The 21739-nt window shown below is 45.3% G+C and overlaps 1 protein-coding gene across 6 annotated transcripts in view; it reads right to left on the bottom strand.

Annotated features, from left to right (window-relative positions):
• The window catches only part of bcl9l (bcl9 like), a 233485-nt gene that overhangs the window by 171846 nt on the left and 39900 nt on the right, over positions 1-21739 (bottom strand). Inside the window, exon 1 of one of the 6 annotated variants that reach the window (XM_041174486.1) lies at positions 18849-18868. The exons of the other annotated variants lie outside the window; for them this stretch is intronic. The gene's annotated coding sequence lies outside the window, so the exon portion shown is untranslated. Of the gene's footprint in view, positions 1-18848; positions 18869-21739 lie in introns of those variants that run through there. 6 annotated transcript variants of the gene reach the window in all.

Genomic DNA, 21739 nt, shown 5'->3' with positions numbered 1-21739 from the left:
GTGGGAAACTATTGGAAGCATTTCTGAGAGTCAGAATTAATCTACACTTGGAGAGGCAGTGATTAATCAAGGACAGTCAGCATGGTTTTGTTAAGGGGAGGTCATGTCTGACCAATTTGATTGAATTTTTCAAAGAGGTGACCAGGTGTGTAGATGAGGGCAATGCATTTGACGTAGTCTACTTGGACTTCAGCAAGGCTTTTGATAAGGTCTCGTATGGGAGACTGATAATGTGGCTAACAGCCCATGGGATCCAAGACAATTTGGCAAATTGGATCCAGAATTGGCTGAGTGGCAGGAAGCAGAGGGTGATGGTCGAGGGGTGTTTTTGTGACTGGGTGCCTGTGTCCAGTGGGGTTCCACGGGATCGGTGTTGGGTCTCTTGCTGTTTGTTAGACTTGAATGTAGGAGGGTTGATCAGTAAGTTCACGGATGACACGAAAATTGGTGGGGTGGTAAATAGTGAAGATAGCAGCCTTAAATTACAGGAGGACATAGACGGGCTGGTCAGATGGGCTGATCAGTGACAAATGGAAGTTAATCCAGATAAGTGTGAGGTGATCCACTTGGGCAGGACAAACAAGGCACAGGAATACACGATGAATGGTAGGACCCTGGGAAGTACAGAGTATCAGTGGTGTGCAAGTCCTTCGGTCCCTTAAGGTAGCAGGACAGGTAGATAAGGTGGTTTGGAAGGCATATGGGATACTTGCCTTTATTAGCCGAGGCATAGAATATAAGAGCAGGGAGGTTATGCTGGAACTGTATGAAACGCTGGCTAGGCCACAGCTAGAGTATTGCGCGGAGTTCTGGAATCCGCATTATAGGAAGGATGTGACTGCGCTAGAGAGAGTGCAGAGGAGATTTACCAGGATGTTGTCTGGGCTGGAGAGTTTTAGTTATGAGGAGAGATTGGATAGATTGGGGTTATTTTCCCTGGAGCAGAGGAGATTGAGGGGGGATATGATTGAGGTGTATAAAATTATGAGAGGCATAGGTGGAGTCGACAAGAAGGAACTTTTCCCCTTAGTAGAGGGATCGATAACCAGGGGGCATAGATTTAAGGTAAAGGGCAGGAGGTTTAGAGGGAGTGTGAGGAAGAACTTTTTCACCCAGAGGGTGGTGGGAATCTGGAACTCACTGCCTGAAAAGGTGGTAGAGGCAGAAACCCTTATAACATTTAAGAAGTATTTGGATGTGCAGTTGCAATGCCATGGCATACAAGGCTATGGGCCCAGTGCTGGAAAATGGGATTAGTATAGTTAGGTACTTGTTTGACCAGCGCAGACTCGATGGGCCGAAGGACCTATTTCTGTGCTGTAGACCTCTATGACTTTGTTATAAAGGCTAAGATACTATTTGCTTTTCACAATATCTTTACAGTGCATAAGGAGGCCATTCCGCCCTCGAGTCTGCACTGGCTCTCTGAAAGAGCATCCCACCTAGTCCCGCTCGCCTGCTTTATTCCTGTAAACTTGCACACTCTCTCTTTTCAGGTAGCAATCCAATTCCCTTCTGAATACCTCAAACGAACCAACCTCCACCACCCTCTCTGGAAGTTGGTTCCAGACCACCTCTGGGTGAAAAAATTTCCTCACATCACATTTACTCCTTTTACCAATTATTTTGAATCCGTGCCCTCTACTTCCTAGCTGATGCTTGCTTCAGTGGGAACAGTTTCTCACTATTTACCCTGTCCATGCCCCTCAGGATCTTTAACACCTCTATCAATTCTCCTCTCAGCCTTCTTTTCTCCAAGGAAAACAGTCCTAACCTCTCCAGTCTATCCTCATAGCTACAGTTCTTTATCCTGGGAATCATTCTTGTGAATCTCCTCTATACTCTTAATTGCTTGCGTGTAAACTGTGTGATTTGTGTACAAGGACATCATCCTCACTTTAAAAAGTTATATGGGATAAAGTGTACAGAAAAGGCCATTCAGCCCAGTCCATGTCAGTGTTTACACTCCATGCAAGCCTCCTCAAATCTTTTCTCAGCTAAATCTACATTGTCACCTTCACTTCTCCCTCATGTTTGTCTAGTTTCACTTTAAATGCATCTAATGTCTCACTTTTCTACTTTTTCTATGAAACATAGAAACTAGGAGCAGGAGTAGACCATTCGATCCTGCTCCACTATTCATTATGATCATGGCTGATCCTCTATCTCAACTCCGTATTCCCGCTTTCTCTCCATACCCCATGATGCCCCTAATATCCAAAAATTTTATCAATTTATTTCTTGAATATACTCAGTGGCCCAGCTTCCATAGCTTTTGTGGGAGAGAATTCCACAGGTTGACCCACCCTTTGAGTAAGAAAGTTTTCCTCATCTCAGTCCTAAATGGCCTGTCCTGTATCCTGAGACTGTGGCCCCTGGTTCTAGACTCCCCAACCAGGGGAAACATCCTCCCTGCATTCAGTCTGTCCAGCCCTGTTAGAAATTTATACATTTCAATCAGATCCCCTCTCATTCTTCTAAACTCTAGTGAGTAGAGGCCCAGTGAAACCAATCTCTCCTCAGACGACAGTCCTGCCATCCCCAGTATCAGCCTAGTGAACCTCCGCTGCACTCCCTCTGTGATGAGTACATTTTTCTTAGGTAGGGAGACCAAAACTGCATGCAATACTCCAGGTGTGGTCTCACCAAGGCCCTGTATAACTGCAGTAAGACATCCCTACTTCTGAACTCAAATCCTCTTGCAATGAAGGCCAACATACCATTTGCCTTCTTAATTGCTTGCTGCACCTGCCTGTTTACTTTCATTGACAGGTGTACAAGGACACCCAGATCCCTTTGTACATCCACATTTCCCAATATACCACCATTTAAATAATACTCTGCCTTTCTGTTTTTCACACTGAAGCGTATAACTTCACATTTATCCACATTATACTGCATCAGCCATGTGTTTGCCCACACACACAACTTGTCTAAATTGCCCTGAAGCCTCCTTGCATCCTCCTCATGACCCCCTCCAGTTTTGTGTTGTCAGTAAACTTGGAAATATTGCATTTGGTTCCCTCATCCAAGTCATTTATATATATCGTGAAAAGCTGGGGCCCAAGCACTGATCCCTGTGGTACACCACTAGTCACCGCCTGCCACCCGGAAAAAGACCCACTTATTCCCACCCTGTTTCCGGTCTGTCATCCAATTCTCAATCCATGCCAGTATTTACCCCCAATCCCATAGGCTTTAATTTTGCCCACTAGCTTCTTATGTGGGACCTTATCAAAAGCTTTCTTGAAATCCAAATTCACCACATCCTCTGGTTCTCCCTAATCAACTCTACTATTTACACCCTCAAAAAACTCCAGTAGATTAGTTAATCCATGCTGACTTTGTATAATCCCGTTAATGCTTTCCAAGTGTTCTATTACCATGTATTTTATAATAGACTCTAGCATTTTCCCCACTACTGATGTTAGGCTAACTGGTCTGTAATTCTCTGTTTTTTCTCTCCCTCCTTTGTTAAATAGTGGGGTTACATTTGCCACCCTCCAATCTTTAGGAACTGCTCCAGAGTCTATAGAATTTTGGAAGGTGACCACCAATGCATCCAATATTTCCAGGGCCACTTTCTTTAGTACTCTGGAATGTAGATTATCAGGCCCTGGGGATTTTTCAGCCTTTAACCCCATTAATTTCTCTACCACATTTTTTTTTACTAATACTGATTTTCTTACTAGACCCTTGGTTCCCTAACACAGCGCCAAATATGTGTTCAATTCTTCTGCCATTTCTTTGTTCCCCATTATAGTTTTCCCCCGTTTCTGACTGTAAGGTGCTTGCTTTCGCTAATCCTTTCCTCTTCACATATTTATAGAAGCTTTTACAGTCAGTTTTTATGTTCCCTGCAAGTTTACTCTCATGAAAGTGGATAACTTCACGTTTCTTAACATTATACTTCATCTGTCATCTTGCCCATACATTTAATCTGTCTAACTCCTTCTTACTGCCTCATTGCAACAGTGGGAGGGACAGGAGGTGCTGGCTTTATAATGGATCTCAGCCCTATCAGCCTGGGAGCATCGCACAGCACTACTTAAGAATATCAGAATCCAGACACTATAGGAGACCCACTCACCTCTCCAGCTCCTGCCTGTCTCTGAACTCAATCTTACCCTAATGGTACTGAATCAAGCGCTCTCTGTATGCCGGCTCCAACCAGCTTGCTCTATTTCCATCTCTGACTGTCAGTCCATCTCCTAGAAGAGTGAAACGGATTTTTCCAAAGTTAAATTTGGAACTCCATTCAGTTCTCATTGCGAAGAATCCAGTCAGGAATTGTTCACATTCCACCAAACATCCAGCACAGAGGCAGGCCATTCAGCCCATCTGGATTGTGCTGGTGTTTCTGCTCCACATGAGCCTCCTCCCACCCCTCTTCATCCCACCCTATCAGCATATCCTACTGTTCCCTTCTCCCTCACGTTTACTCAGCTTCCCCTTAAATCTATCTATACTATTTGCCTCAACCACTCCCTGTGGTAGCGAGTTCCACGTTCACACCACTCTCTGGGTTGGAGCTGCGGGGTGTTATTGCTCTGATTGCCTGTCTTGACTCCATGAGATACCTCAGGGTCTCGCGTTACAGCGCTGGTCACTGTTTGAAATCCTTGGAGTTCCTGACCCTCTCACTGCCCCTCCACTGGAATGGACCAACAGAGCCTCCGCCAAGGGGGAGAGGACAGTGTCTGACACACACTGCCATGTGCGCAATGAGGAGCATCAACATTTGGTTCTTGGGGTTGGGTGGGAGTGGGTGTGTGTGTGTGTGTGTGTGTGTGTGTGTGTGTGTGTGTGTGTGTGTGTTATTTCCTTACATTTAGCCTGACTGACACCACCCCCTCATCTCACTGCTCACACTCAGAGTCTGCACATCTGTCATTATTCAAGGGAGACAGCATTAGCCCTGTGAACAAAGGTGTGAATAATGATGCGAGGCACGTGATGCTTGGAACCCCCTCCCTCAAAATGTGAATTAAACAAGCGTATAGTCAAAGAGAGAGTCAGCGATTTCTCACCCGTACCCTACCCCCAGTTACTTAGACAGACTTATACCCCATTGTTATATAGACAGCACAGCACAGACATAACAGGCTAAATGGCCTCCTTCTGTGCTTAACCATTCTGTGACAGATCTGTACCTACCAGCAAAGAACACTTCAGAGAGTTTCTAAAATTATCCTGCGAGATATTTCTCTCTGATAAATTGCACACAGTTTGAATCATTCACAGAGCCAGGGCTGTACTGTATGGAGGCAGTAAGGCACTGAGGGCCTCTCATTCCTCAGTCACAGGCCAGCCTGCAGTACATGGAGGGAATCAGTAATGACACAGGGCATATGCTGTTCAGTGACCCACCATCAGGAGGTGCCCAAGAGCAGGTTGGATTGAGTGGAGGCCATTCAGATGGGAAGTGTCAGGGTGAGAGATCAGCTCCTCCCTTCCCCTCAGCAGCTGAAATGAGATCAGGAGCTCACCACTTGGGGACCCGTAGGAAAAAGCCCCACAGCCTCGGATCCCATACGATGCAGTGTGTTGCCATAGCAACAAGTTTAAGAGCAGGATGGTACAACGACCCGAAAATTCCACATTAAAATATACGTTATCTTAAAGCCAGAAAGGAAAATGTTCCCAACTCCCAGCCTTTGTGACAACTGAACCTATCCTGGAGCAAGCCATTTCCCCTCCACTCTGGGCCCCAACTCAGAGTTAAATTAATCCAATTCTTTCAGTGGGCAAAGACTGACAAACAACAAAGTAAACTGGCCAGGCCCTTATCTAGAAACATCTATAAAACATTGAGCCTAATGCACACACAACCAGAGATGCAGTCTCATGAATTCCTGCGGATTCCCAAACCTGTACTACTAGTTTCCCTCTCTCTGGCTCGCTCTCTCCCTCCCTCTCTCTCTCACACATTCTCTACAGCAGAAAGTGTCAACTGCACCAGATGCCGTTATTCCCAACAAAGGAAATCTCTTACATGTGCTGTTCCAGTGGGTCAGAGTGAGCTCAGGATTCTTGTGAAACAATCCCCTTCCTCCCACTCACATCCCCGCTGGTATCGAGAGGAGGTTTACAGCAGTTTCTGTGCAGGGCAATTGTGAGTCACCTGGGACAACGTGACACAACAGGGTGGGACACAACTCTAAGCTTAGGTTACCTGGATACGCACAAAGCACTGAACTCGCACTCTTGCCTTCCCACGCTCCACTCCCATCCTCCCCTCTCTCTCTCTAGCCCCATTTCCCGTTCTCCTTCTTTCCTTCCTATTTTCCCTTTAATTTCCAGCCACTGTTTCTCTCTATCTCACTATTTCTCATTCCCTTCCTCTCTTGGCCCATACCTCCCTCCATCCAGGCTGAGATTAAACCAGTCCAAAGCAAGTAATACTACAGTGAAGGTGAGACCAGAGAAACTCCTCACATGACGGCCGGGGGGGGTGGTGGGGGGGGATAACATTGGGAGAAAGAGAGAGACAGGTACAGAGAGAGGAGAGGGGGAGCGCGTGGGGCAGGGAGAGGGAGGGGGAGCGTGGCAGGGAGAGAGAGAATGAGAGATGGGGAGAGAGAGAGAGAGAGAGAGACAGGGAGTGGGAGGGAGTGGGAGGGAGACAGAGAGAGCGACCAAGACAGGGAGTGGGAGGGAGTGGGAGGGAGAGAGAGAGAGCGACCAAGACAGGGAGTGGGAGGGGGAGAGAGAGAGAGCAAGATGGGGAGAGGGAGGGAGAGAGAGTGAGACAGGGAGAGGGAGGGAGAGAGAGAGACGGGGAGAGGGAGGGAGAGAGAGAGAGACAGGGAGAGGGAGGGAGAGAGAGAGAGACGGGGAGAGGGAGGGAGAGAGAGAGAGACAGGGAGAGGGAGGGAGAGAGAGAGAGACAGGGAGAGGGAGGGAGAGAGAGAGAGACAGGGAGTGGGAGGTGGAGAGAGAGAGAGAGAGCAAGATGGGGAGAGGGAGGGAGAGAGAACATGACGGGGAGAGGGAGGGAAAGAGAACAAGACGGGGAGAGGGAGGGAAAGAGAACAAGACGGGGAGAGGGAGGGAAAGAGAACAAGACGGGGAGAGGGAGGGAAAGAGAACAAGACGGGGAGAGGGAGGGAGAGAGAGAGAGAGAGCGAGACGGGGAGAGGGAGGGAGAGAGAGAGAGCAAGATGGGGAGTGGGAGGGGGAGAGAGCGAGGGGGGAGAGAGAGCAAGACGGGGAGTGGGAGGAGGAGAGAGAGAGCGCGAGACGGGGAGAGGGAGGGAGAGAGTGAGCGAGATGGGGAGAGGGAGGCGGAGAGAGAGAATGAGACGGGGAGAGGGAGGGAGAAAGAGAGAGCGAGATGGGGAGAGAGAGCAAGACGGGGAGAGGGAGGGAGAGAGAGAGAGCGCGAGACGGGGAGAGGTAGGGGAGAGAGAGAATGAGACAGGGAGAGGGAGGGAGAGAGAGAGAACGAGACGGGGAGAAGAAGGGAGAGAGAGAGACGGGGAGAGGGAGGGAGAGAGCGTGAGCGAGACGGGGAGAGGGAAGGAGAGAGCGAGCGAGACGGGGAGAAGGAGGGAGAGAGAACGAGACGGGGAGAGGGAGAGAAAAAGTCAAAGAGACACACACACACACACACACACACACACACACACACAGAGGGAGACAGATGGAGGGAGTGAAGAGCGAGCGAGGGTTCAGCAGCAGCATATCTGAGCAGTAACTCCTCACCTCACCCTAAAGCACTCAGCAGCGACTCCCTATGTTTCTCTCCCTATTGTGTGGACTTTGGTTTAGTTTCACCTGGTGGCACCTGCCCTTCAATAACTGACCCAGATTCCATTTCTTCGTGTATGATCCAACTGAATGTTGGTCCGATATTCCACCACTGCCCATTACCATCAGCAGCCTCTATACTGTCTCCATCAATCATTCCCAGGACAGGTACAGCACTGGATTAGATACAGATTAAAGTTCCCTCAGGAACTTTACCTCAGGTACAGCACATGGTTAGATGCAGATTAAAGCTCCCTCTACAATGTCCCCATCAAACACTCCCAGGACAGGTATAGCACGGGGTTAAATACAGAGTAAAGCTTCCTTTACACTCTCCCAAACAAACACTCCCAGGACAGATACAGCACAGGGTTAGATACAAGGCAGGTATGGCACAGTTTAGATACAGTCCCCATCATAATCTTAAAATGGAGCCAAGTGATTCAGGAGTGAAATTAGGAGGGACCTCTTCATACAAGCGGAGAACTGATGGGCTGCATCCTAGGATATTAAAGGAAGTAGCTACAAAGATAGTGGATACACTGGTAGTAACCTTCCAAGAATCCTTGGATTTTGAAAAAGTCCCAGGGGTTTGGAGAACCATCAATGTAACATCCCTATTCAAAAATGAAGGGAGACAAAGAACAGGTAACTATAGGCCAGTTAGCTTAACATCTGTCATTGGGAAAATGTTGGAGTCTATTATAAAGGATGTAATGGCAGAGCATTTAGAAATACATAATCTAATCAAGCAGAGTCAGCATGGCTTCATGAAGGGGAAATCATGCCTAACAAATTTATTAGAATTAATTGAGGTGGTAACAAGCAGGATAGATAAAAGGGAAGCAGTAAACATAATATATTTGTATTTCCAAAAGGCCTTTGATAAGGTACTGCACATAAAGCTACTTTACCCAATGGGGGTAGTACATTATCATGGAGAGAGGATTGGCTAACTAATAGAAGACAGAGAGTTGGAATAAGGGGGGAATTTTCAGGATGGCAACCTGTAACTAGCGGAGTGCCATATGGATCAGTGGTGGGGCCTCAATTATTTACAATATATATTAACGACTTAGATGAGGGAAGTGAATGTACTATCACCAAGTTTGAGGATGACACAAAAATAGGTGGGGAGGCAAGTGGTGAGAATGGCACAAAGAATCTACAGAGGGATATAGACAGGTTAAGTGAGTGGGCAAAGACTTGGCAGGTACAGCACATGGTTAGATGCAGATTAAAGCTCCCTCTACAGTGTCCCCATCAAACACTCCCAGGACAGGTATATTAATATAATGTGGGAAAATGTGAGGTTATGCAATTGAGCAAGAAGAATAGAGGAGCTGAATATTATTTAAATGGAGAAAGACTGCAGAAAGCTGCAGCACAGAGGGATTTGGGAGTCCTTGTGCATGAATCCCAAAAAGCTAACACACAAGTTCAACAGGAAATAGGGAAGGCAAGTGGAATGCTGGCCTTTATTTCAAAGGGAATGGAGTATAAAAATGGGGAAGTCTTGCTAAACTATACAAGGCACTAGTCAGACCACACCTAGAATACTGTGAACAGTTTAGGTCTCCTTATCTAAGGAAAGATATACTGGCATTGGAGGCAGTCCAGAGAAGGTTCACTAGGTTGATCCCGGGTATAGAAGGATTTTCTTATGCGGAGAGGTTCAGTAGGTTGGGCCTGTACTCATTGGAGTTTAGAAGAATGAAAGGCGACCTTATTGAAACATATAAGATTCTTAGGGGGATTGACAGGGTATATGTTGTTTACCCTTGTGGGAGAGTCTAGGACCAGATGGCATTATCTCAGAGTAAGGGGTTGCCCACTAAAAAAGAGGAGGAATTTCTTCTCTGAGGGCGGTTAATCTGTGGAATTCTTTACCGCAGAGGACACACACACACACGCGCGCGCACGCACACACACAGTGAGCTGCTCACCAGCTTCTCTCCACTATCCTTTAATCACAGAATCTTACAGCCTAGAAGGAGGACATTCAGCCCATCATGCCTGTGCTGGCTCTTTAAAAGAGCTATCCAATTAGTCCCAATTTTTTTTGATTTTGAAGTAGTTCTCCAATTCTCTTTTTAAAGTTACTGTTGAATCTGCTTCCACCACCCTTTCAGGCAGCACATTCCAGGTCACAACAACTCACTGCCTTAAAGAATTCTCATCTTCCTCCTGGTTTCTTTCTGCCAATCACCTTAAATCTGTCTCCTCTGGTTACCGACCCCTCTGCCAGTGGAAAGTTTCTCCATATTTCTCCGAAGAAGCTAGCTTTTGGCAAGTATCTGATAAGTGAATAGTTGGTAGTACGGAACTTGAGTATTGCTGAAAAAAAGAGACACATTTTTTGTCTAAACTATTCGTCTTGTACTCATCAGGACAATTCACAAGGCAACCAATTTTAGATTGTCAGTTGGGCTCACATTGTGGCACATTTGCGTGCACTGGAAGCTACGTATATTAATACACAGGGCCCTGTTCTTCGCAGATAGAAAGAACGTGTACACACATTGTGCCTGTTTCAGCTAAACAAAATAAGTGACAGCCATTCGCTGATTCGTTCCCCAATGTCTTGACCAATCAGAGTCAAGCTGCCTGGTTTAAATTTCAAACAATGCTTGGTAGTTAACTGTCGGTCACCATCAGCTCATGCATTCTCCATGGCAATGTCTCTACTAAGCAGGTCCACTTGTCAGCCAATCAGCACTCTCTTTTCATACAGTATAGATATGTTGCTTTCCCCGACATTGGTATGTTCTTGTGAATTGTCCTGATGACTCCAAGATGAAAAGCTTCGACAAAAAAAATCTCCTTTTTCAGCAACACTCAAGATCTGCCAATTGGAAGGTTAATAAAATATATAAAAAAAGAAATTAATTTAATTAACTACTTAATTATTTTATTTAATTAAACACATTAAGGATGGCAGGACAGGTGATGTGCCACGGCTGCACCATATGTAACTCCTGGATGCCAGTGTGATCCAGGGGAGACACGTCTGCAATAAGTGTTTGTGGCTCGAAGAGCTTCAGCTCAAAAGTCTTTGAGCTAGAGGCTGAGCTGCGGACACTGAAACGCATCAGGGAGGGGGAAAGTAACCTGGACACTTCATACAAGGAGGCAATCACACCCCTTAGTATAGGGTCTTCCGATTTGGTCAGTGGTTAGGGACAGGACGGTGTGACTGCGAGTAAGGCAGGTAAGAGGTCCCAGAGGGCAGGAGTGCAGGAGCATCTGCCTTTGCAATCATCTGACAGATTTGAAGTTCTTTCAGCTTGTTTGGATGAGAGCGGGAGCTGCAAGGTGGATGAGCTGATTGACCATGGCATCTTGGTACAGGTTAAGCCCATTCAAGTGGGTGGAGCAAAAAGGAATGTAGTGGTAGTAGGGGACAGTATAGTGAGGGGGATTGACACTGTTCTCTGCAGCAAAAAGAGAGTCCAGATGGCTGTGTTTACTGCCCAGTGCCAGAATTCAGGACATCTGCTCAGGGCTGGAGAGGAACTTACAGTGGGAGGGGGTGGATCCAGTTGTTCTGGTCTACGTTGGTATCAATGACATAGACAGGACAAAAAAAGAGGTTCTCCATAGACAGTTGAAGAGCTAGGCACCAAATTAAGAAGCAGAACCTCAAAGGTAATAATCTCTGGATTATTACCTGAACCACATGCAAATTGGCATATGGTGAATAAGGTTAGAGAAATTAATACACAGCTCAAAGACTGGTGTGGGAGAAGTGGGTTCTGCTCTGTGGAGCACTGGCACCAGTACTAGGGAAAGTGGGAACTGTACCGTTGGGATGGTGTACACCTGAACCATGCTGGGACCAGTGTTCTAGCGAGCTGTATTATGAGAGGAGTGGAGAGGATTTCTAAATAGTGGGGACAAGAGATCAAATTTGGGAAGATGTAGTAAATCAATAAGTAGAGACAAGACAAAGGAGAAAGGAACTAATATAGGAAACGTTAAACAGACCATGACAGGAAGGGATATAGAGTACAAATCTTAAGAGTAAATCAGCAGATAAGGCTAGAGGTTATGAAAGTAATAAAAAGACAAAACTAAATGCTTTGTATCTAAGTGCACACAGCATTCAAAACAAAACAGATGAACTGACAGCACAAATGGAAATAAAATGATCTGATAGCCATTACAGAGACATGGCTGCAGGATGACATAGATTGGGAACTGAATATTGAAGGGTACATGACATTTAGGAAGGACAGGCAGCTAGAAAAAGGTGGAGGGGTGGCTCTGTTAATTTATGATTGTATTAGCACATTAGGGAGGGATGACCCAAGTTCAGGACACCAGGATGTAGAAGCAGTTGGATAGAAATGAGATACGATAAAGGCAAGAAGTCACTTGTGGGAGTGGTGTCCAGGCTCCCTAATAGAACCTATACGGTAAGACGGAGTATAAAGGAAGAAATAATGGGATCTTTTCAGAAAGGTATGGCGATAATCATGGGGGATTTTAATCTACATATGGACTGGAAAAATCAGAAGGGCAAAGGTAGCCTAGATGAGGAGTTCATAGAATGTTTTCAGGATAGTTTCTTAGAACAACATGTTCTGGAGCCAACTCGAGAGCAGGCCATACTAGACCTGGTATTGTGTAATGAGATAGAATTAATTAATGACCTCATAGTGAAAGCTCTCCTAGGTAGCAGCGATCATAATATGATCGAATTTACATTCAGTTTGAGGGAGAGAAGAGCTGGTCCAAGACTAGTATTTTAAACTTAAAAAAGGACAATTGTTAGGGCATGAAAGCAGAGCTGGCTAAAGTGAGGTCAATAGAGATGCAGTGGCAGACATTTAAAGGGATATTTCAGAATACACAATCGATACATTCCAATGACAAACGAAAATTCCAAGGGGAGTTCCCACCATCCATGGTTAACTAAACAAGTTAAAGAAAGTATCAAACTTGAAGAAAAAGCATACAATTGCAATGGGTGGCAGTTTAGAAGATTGGTCTAAATCTAATTATAAAAATCAGGAAAGAATGACAAAAGTATTAATAAGGAGGGAAAATTAGAGTACGAAAGAAAACTAGCTAGAAATATAAAGACAGATAATAAGAGTTTCTTGGATATTTAAAAAACTGAAGAGTTAACAAAGTGACCGTTGGTCCTATAGAAAGTGAGTCTGGGAAATGAATAATGGAAAATAAGGAGATGGCAGATGAATTGAACAGGTATTTTGTATTGGTCTTCACTATAGGAAATACAAGTAATATCCCAGAAATAGCTGTAAATCAGGAAGTGAAAGGGAGGGAGGAACTTGAGAAAATCACCAGGGAAGTGGTGCTGAGCAAATTATTCAAGCTGCAGGCTGACAAATCCCTGGAGCCTGATGGACTTCGTCCTAGGGTCTTAACAGAAGTGGCTAGTCAGATAGTTGATGCATTGGTTTTAATTTTCCAAAATTCCCTATATTCGGGGAAGGTTCTATTAGATTGGAAAATAGTGAATGTAACTCTTGTATTCAAAAAGGGAGGGAGACAGAAAGCAGGAAACTACAGGCCAGTTAGCTTAACATCTGTCATAGGGAAAATGTTAGAAGCTATTATTAAAGACATTATAGCAGGGAACTTAGATAAATTCAAGGTAATCAGGCAGACTTAACATGGTTTTGAGAGAGGGAAATCATGTTTAACCAATTTATTGGAGTCCTTTGAAGAAGTAATATTGTGTGCCTAACTCTGCTGCTGTTGATGGCCCATAGCGCTTCATGGATCTGGATTTTTACGTAATCTATCCCATTTAGCACGGTGGTAGTGCCACACAACATGATGGAAGGATCCATGTGATGGCAGGACTTCATCTCCACAATGACTATACGGTGGTCACTCCTGCCAACACCATCATGGACAGATGCATCTGTGGCAGGCAGGTTGGTGAGGATGAGGTCAAGTATGTTTTTCCCTCTTGTTGGTCCCCTGATCACCTGCCGCAGACCCAGTCTAGCGGCTATGTCATTTAGGACTCGGCCATCTCTGTGGTGGTGCTACCAAACCACTCTTGCTGAGGGACATTGATACCCCCACCCAGTGTACATTCTGCACTCTTGCCGTCGTCAGTGCTTCCTCGAAGTTGTTTTCAATATGGTGGAGCACTGATTCATCATCTGAGGGAGGGTGGTACGTGGTAGCCAGCAAGAGGTTTCCTTGCCCATGTTTGACCTGATGCCACAGGACTTCATGGGGTGTGGAGTCAATGTTGAGGACTCCCAGGGCAACTCCCTCCTGACTGTATAACACTATGCTGCCCTGCATTTGGGACGGTGATGGTGGTGTCTGGGACATTATCTGTAAGGTATGATTCCGTGAGGATGACTATGTCAGGCTGTTGTTTGACTAGCCTGTGAGACAGCTCTCTCAATTTTGGCACAAACCCCCAGATGTTAGTAAAGGAGGACTTTGCAGGGTCGACAGGGCTGGGTTTGCCGGTTTTGTTTCCGGTGCCTAGATTGGTACCAGGTGGTCTGTCTGGTTTCACATTTTTTTTATTGATTTTTTTTTAGCCATTTGGTACAATGGAGTGGCTTGTTGGGCAAGATTTCAGAGGGCAGCTAAGAGTCAGTCACGTTACTGCAGATCTGGAGTAACATGTAGGCCAGATTTCCTTCTAGGGGCATTAATGAACCAGATGGGTTTTTGTATTATTACATCATTAGACTTTTAATTCCAGATGTTTATTGAATTCAAATTCCACCGTCTGATGGGATTCGAACCAGAGTCCCCAGAACATTATCCTGGGTTTATGGATTACTAGTCCAGTAACAAGACCATTATGCCACCACTTCCCCCAAAGATGTCAAGGGGCATGGGGAGAGAACGGGAGTATGGTGTTGATACAGATGATCATCCATGATCATACTGAATGGCAGAGCAGGCTCAAAGGGCAGAACTTTTTTTAAAAATTTGTTCATGGGATGTGGGCTTCTCTGGCTGGGCCAGCGCTTATTGCCCATCCATAATTGCCCTTGAGAAGGTGGTGGTGAGCCGCCTTCTTGAACCGCTGCAGTCCATGTGGTGTAGGTACACCCACAGTGCTGTTAAGAAGGGAACTTCAGGATTTTGACCCAGTGACAGTGAAGGAACGGCCGATATATTTCCAAGTCAGGATATAGTGAGTGGCTTGGGGGGAAACTGCCAGGCAGCGGTGTTCCCATCTATCTGCTGCCCTTGTCCTTCTAGATGGTCGTGGTCGTGGGTTTGGAAGATGTTGTCTAAAGAACTTTGGTGAATTCCTGCAGGGCATCTTGTAGACAGTGCTCATGCTGCTGCTGTGCATCGGTGGAGGAGTGAGTGAGTGTTTGTGGATGGGATGCCAATCAAGCGGACTGCTTTGTTCTGGAGAGTATCAAGTTTCTTGAGTGTTGTGGGAGCTACACTCATCCAGGCAAGTGGGGAGTATTCCATCATACTCCTGACTTGTGCCTTATAGATGGTAGACAGGCTCCGGGGAGTCAGCATGTGAGTTATTTGTCGCAGGGTTCCTAACCTCTGACCTGCTCTTGTAGCCACAGTATTTTTATGGCTAGTCCAGTTTCTAGTGACCTATTCCTGCTGTTATTTTCTGTTTCTAAGTAAAGTGCTGTGGATAAAGCGGAACCATTGGATGTACTGTACTTAGATTTCGAGAAGGCATTTGATAAGGTGCCACATCAAAGATTATTGTGAAAAGTAAAAGCTCATGGTGTAGGTGGTAACATATTAGCATGGATAGAAGATTGGCTAGCTAACAGGAAACAGAGGGTAGGCATAAATGGGTCTGTTTCTGGTTGGCAAGATGTAATGAGTGGTGTGCCACAGGGATCAGTGATGGGGCCTCAACCTTTTACATGTATATAAATGACTTGAAGCAAAGGTATGGCTGTTAGGTAGGTAAGGAAAGTAAGTTGTAAGAGGACAAAAGGAGGCTACAAAGGGATATAGATAGGTTAGGTAAATGGGCAAAGATCTGGCAAATGGAGTTTAATGTACAAAAATGTGAATTTGTCAATTTTGGCAAGAAGAATAGAAAAGCAGATTATCTAAATGGTGAGAGGTTGCAAAGTTCTGAGATGCAAAGGGATTTGGGTATCCTGGTGCAATAGTCACAACAAGTTTGTATGCAGGTCCAACAATTAATTAGGAAATTTAATAGAATGTTATAACTTATTGCGAAGGGAATTGAATACCAAAGTAGGGAGGTTATGCTTCAGTTATACAGGGCATTGGTGAGACCACATCTGGAGTACTGTGTACAATATTGGTCACCTTATATAAGGAATGATGTAAGTGCGTTGGAAGCAGTTCAGAAAACGTTTACTAGACTAATACCTGGAATGAGTGGGTTGTCTTATGAGGAAAGGTTGGACAGGCTAGGCTTGTTTGCTGGAGTTTAGAAGAGTAAAAGGTAACATGTTTGAAACATACAAGATCTTGAGGGGAGTGGACAGGTTGGATGTAGAAAGGATATTTCCTTTTGTGGGGGAATCTAGAACTAGGAGTCACTGTTTAAAAATAAGGGGTCACCTATTTAAGACAGGTGAGGAGAATTTTTTTCTCTAAGAGTCGAGTGTCTTTGGAACTCTCTTCCTCAAAAGGCAGTGGAAGCAGAGTCTTTCAACATTTTTAAGGCAGAGCTAGATAGATTCTTAATAAGCAAGGGGTGAAAGGTTATCAGGGGTAGGTAGGAATGTGGAGTTGAGGTTACAATCAGATCAGATCTTAGAGTGGCAGGACAGGCTGGAGTGGCCTACTCCTGCTCCTAATTCATATTTACTCTATCAAAAACCTTTATGATTATGAACACTTCTAGCAAATCTCCTCTTAACCTTCTCTGCTCAATGGAGAACAATCCCAGTTCTTCCAGTTTCTCCACATAGCTCAAGCCATCAATCAGACCAGATTAAACAAGAACAAGTCAATGACATTTAGAGACCCTTCCACTTTGCTCTCCTCTGAACAATGGCTGTTTGGGAACTAGCCCATGTCCTGGGACACGGGCTGCCCTTCACCCCCTCACAACGTATCAACTTGCACTCCACTACAATTTATATTAATATAGCACCTTCAATGTAATAAAACATCCCAGGATACCTCACGCAAGTAATAAAAAGCAAAATTTGATGCTGACACAAAAGTTTGGTCAACACATAAGTTTTAAGAAGCATCTTAAATGTGGACGGAGAAGTGGTGAGGTTTAGGGAGGGAATTCCAGAACTTAGGGCCTTGGCAGCAGGAGACACAGTCACCAATGATGGAGTGATTAAAACTGGGGATGCACAAGAGGCTAGAATTAGAGGACAATAGATCTCGAGGGGTTGTGGGGCTGGAAGAAATGACTGAGATAGGGTGGGCAGAGGCAACAGAAGGATTTGAGAACAAAAATGAGAATTTTTAAATCAAGGCTGAACTGGGAGCCAATGTAGGCCAGCAACGTGTGATAAGAGGAATTGGGCTTGGTATGAGTTAAGACACATGCAGCAGAGTTCTGGGCGACCTCAAGTGTACAAGGGATAAACTGTTGTAGATTTGTCAGGATTGTATTAAGATAGTTCAGTGTAAAGGTAATAAAGGCATGGATGAGGGTTTCAGCAGCCAAAAGAGCTGAAGTGAAGCAGAGCTAGGCAATGTTACAGGGGCAGAAATAGGTGGTCTTAGCGATCGCTCACATATATGGCCAGAAGCTCATCTAGAGGTAAAACGCAAAATCAAGATTGCTAAGAGTCTAGTGCAGCTTCAGACTGTTGCCAGGAAGAGGGATGGAGTCAGTGGCCAGGAAACAATGGCTCCGTTCTTCCTAATATTTAATTAGAGGAATTTTTTGTTCAATCAGTACTGGATGTCAGGTAAACAGTCTGACAATCAAAAACAGTGAAGGTGTCAAGAGAGGTGGCGATGAGGTGGAGCTGGGCATCATCAGCGTGCATGTGGAAAGTGACATTGTGTTTGTGCACAATGTCACTAAGGGGCAGCATACAGATAAGAAAAAGGAGGGGGTCAAGGATAGATCCTTGGGGATGCCAGAGGTATCGGAGTGGGAGTGGAAAGGGAAGTCATTGATGGTGAATCTTTGATTATGATTAGATAGTTAAGAATTGAACTAGATGAGAGCAGTCCCACCCAACTGGATGACAATGGAGAGGTGTTGGGGGAGAATGGTGTTGTCAACTGTGTCAAAAGTGCAGACAGATCGAGGAAGATGAGGAGGGAAAGTTCCTCTTTGTCAGTCATTCTGAATGTCATTATTCATTAGGTAACCAGGCAGTGTGTACCCACAAGATATTCAGGCACAGACTGCATCATCACAGAGACAGATTCCTCCATCAACATTTACAACACACACAAGAGGTCACATGATTAAGGAACAGGACTGAGTCCAAATAAATTTTGCCCCTCCCAGTGTAGCCCAAAAACCAAGGTTGGCTAATGCAATGGGTGAGGCCATCAGGGAACTCAGGATGCAGGGTCTGCTGGGACAGACAAATGTGGTGTTCTGTATAAAGCCTTTCTTCTTCCCCAGGGAGAGATGAAGTGGGAGCTTCACTTGCTTTCGTCGGGATGATGAATGATTATTTACAAACACACAGGAAGCTCCCTGCCTGGCACAGTGAGAACACCACCAATACTCGAGCAGAGAAAACCAGCAGCAAGAGCTCATCACTGACTAAAGGTGAGTGGCAGACAGGTTAATGAATCACAGGTTACTGCACCCAGGTGACAAACTGCTTCATACTGAACACTTTCTCATCAACGCTTGTAAAACTCCACAGCTTAAAGATATCAGGGAGGTAGCAGGATCATGGAGATAATCAGCACCAGCACCCCACCCCCACCCTCCGAGGTCACGGACACATTCCCTCTGGGGTCAAGGAGTCACCTGTAATTTAACCCCCTCCCCACATACACACTGAGATTGGCAAGAGTCTTGTCTCTCTCATCCCTCTGGTGATTACCACCTCAATCCATTGTCTCCTCCATGACCCCTATATACTAACATTTGTTAATGACATGAAGTTTGAAAAGGTGGAGGGACAGTTTGGGTTAAAACAGGGCTGAGGGGATCCTCGCTGAGGGACTCTTACTGAGGCTGTGCTTTTTGGTTTTGGTTTATTCTGCAGACTTCTCAGCAGCTTCTATAAATAGCTCCATGGTCCCATCACGTGATGTGCTGGAGGAAATGCAGAGTGTAATGTGATCGCTGCAGATCCCTGAGAAAAGAGAGAGCCTCTGTGCAGAGAAAGTATAAAATTATATTCCTTAAAATGTCATTTGATTCAAAAACCAGCTTGTGTTATTGAGATAGAACAATGGACACTGGCCCATCTCTCAGTGATGACACGCCTCCCAATCCAGCTACAATCATTTGAAACAGGGCACTGACTCCCTCCTCCCACCTCAATCCCCCCTCTCCTGAAGGTGCTGACTCTCACTGGGGTACAGGCCCCCTCCTCTCTTGAAGGTGCTGACTCTCACTGGGGTACAGGTCCCCCTCCTCTCCTGAAGGTGCTGACTCTCACTGGGGTACAGGTCCCCTCCTCTCCTTTGGTGCTGACTCTCACTGGGTTACAGGTCCCCCTCCTCTCCTGAAGGTGCTGACTCTCACTGGGTTACAGGTCCCCTCCTCTCCTGAAGGTGCTGACTCTCACTGGGGCATAGGTCATGTATACATTGTATATGTGTATACATTGTATATGGGTAATGTATACCATTTGACTGTGTCCTTGTTCCATCCAAGAATCAAACTGATTTACTTTGGAGCAATGAATAATTAGCAGCATTACTGCTGGGATCAGCCACTGTCTTCTTTCCACATCCCCTAGTAATCGAGGAATAATGTAGGGCTATCAGCTGCATGCTGCCCCTCTCCACACAGACTGGTTCCCAGATATGTGATTACAATCTGCTATCTCAGCAATGTACACAAAATAACCACAGTGTGTATAGGTGACATACAGGAGCTGGTACTGAGACACAGCAGGACTGTGCAGTGCCAGGATCAGCAGTTACAGAATCATAGAAAGTTTACGGCACAGAAAGAGGCCACTTGGCCCATTGTGTCTGTGGCAGCCGAAAAATGAGCCACCCAACCCAATCTCACTTTCCAGCGTTTGGTCTGTAGCCCTGCAGGTTAAGGCTCTCCAGGTACATATTCAGGCACCTTTTGAATGAGTTGAGTGTTTCTGTCCCTACGACCCTTTCAGGTAGCAAGTTCCTAATCCCTACAACCCTCTGGGTGAAAATCTTTTTCCTCAAATCCCCTCGAATCTTTCCACCAATCATTTTAAAGGTCACTGACCTCTTTGCTGAAGTAAATAGGCCTTTCCCATCCACTCTATCCAGACCCCTCACAATTTTGTACATCTCAATCAAATCTCCCCTCAGCCTCCTCTGTTCCAAGGAGGACAATCCCAGCCTATCCAATCTTTCCTCAAAGCTGCAGTTTTCCAGTCCTGGCAACATCCTTGCAAATCTCCTTTGTACCCTCTCTAGTGCAATTATATCCTTTCTGTAATGAGGTGACCAGAACTGCAGACAATATTAACTAATGTTTTATATTGTTCCAGCATAACCTCCCTGCTCTTATATTCTATGCCTTGGCTCATAAATGAAGGATTCAATATGCCTTCTTAACCACCTTATCAGCCTCTCCTGCTCCTGCTTAGGCAACTTCCACATACCATTTGTTGCCATGGGTGAGGGTTGGCAGTGATTCACTAACCACCCTAAGTAACAACTCAGGTAAATGAGGCCAGAAACAAATGCAAATTTTTTTAAAAATTCTTTCATGGGATGTGGGAGTCACTGGCTAGGCCAGCATTTATTGCCCATCCCTAATTACCCTTGTTGAGAGGGCATTTTAAGAGCCAACCACATTGCTGTGGGTCTGGAGTCAGATGTAGGCCAGATCAGGTAAGGACAGCAGATTTCCTTCCCTAAAGGACTTTAGTGAACCTGGGTTTTTACAACAATCGACAATGGTTTCAGGGTCATCATTAGACTTTTAATTCAGGATTTTGATCGAACTCAAATTCTACCAGCTGCTGTGGCACAATTCGAACTCGGGTCCCCAGAGTATTACCCTGGGTCTCTAGATCACTATTCCAGCAGCAGTACCACTACACCATCACCTCCCCAAAATAATGCACAGGGATTCATTTCTGGAGGAAAGAAATTGAACATCAGAGAAGTTCTGTTAAACTTGTATATAGAAACATAAAAATTCTTACAGGGCTCAACAGGGTAGATACAGGAAGGATATTTCCCTTGGCTGGGGGTCTAGAACCAGGGGACACAGTCCCAGAACAAAGGGCAGGCCATTTAGGGCCGAGATGAGGAGGATGGTGAACCTTTGGAATTCTCTGCCCCAGAAGGCTGTTGGGGTTCAGTTGCTAAGAATGTTCAAGACTGAGATCAATAGATTTCTACATATTAAAACATCAAGCAATATGGGGATAGTGCAGGAAAATGGTATTGAAGTAGGAGATCAGCCATGATCTAGTAGAATGGTGGAGCAGGCTTGAGGGGCTGAATAGCCTACTCCTGCTCCTACTTCCTGTGTTCCGAGAACCTCGGTTAAACCACACCGGAGGTACTATGCACAGTTCTGATCTCCATATTAAAAGGCTATAGCAACAATGGAGAAGGTGCAAAAAGATTCATGATGATACCAGAACTGAGGTAATACCCAGCAAGAAAAACTGAACAACTCTTCTCTCTAGAAGAGAGAAAGCTGAGGGGGTAATCTAATGGAGGTCTTTAAGATTATGAAGGGATTCAAAGGGGCAGACGTAGAGAAGTTTCCACTTCTGGGGGAGACCAAAACTAAAGGTCATTAAAACAAGACGGTCGCTAACAAATCCCAATAAGGAATTCAGAAGAAATTCCTTTACTCAGAGTGGTGAGAATGTGGTTCTCACTATCACAGGGAGCGGTTGAGGTGAATAGCACGGATATATTTAAGGGGAAGCTGGAT

Source organism: Carcharodon carcharias, chromosome 25 (assembly GCF_017639515.1).
Source record: "Carcharodon carcharias isolate sCarCar2 chromosome 25, sCarCar2.pri, whole genome shotgun sequence".
NCBI lineage: Eukaryota > Metazoa > Chordata > Chondrichthyes > Lamniformes > Lamnidae > Carcharodon > Carcharodon carcharias.
This window is presented reverse-complemented; position numbering and strand designations above follow the sequence as displayed.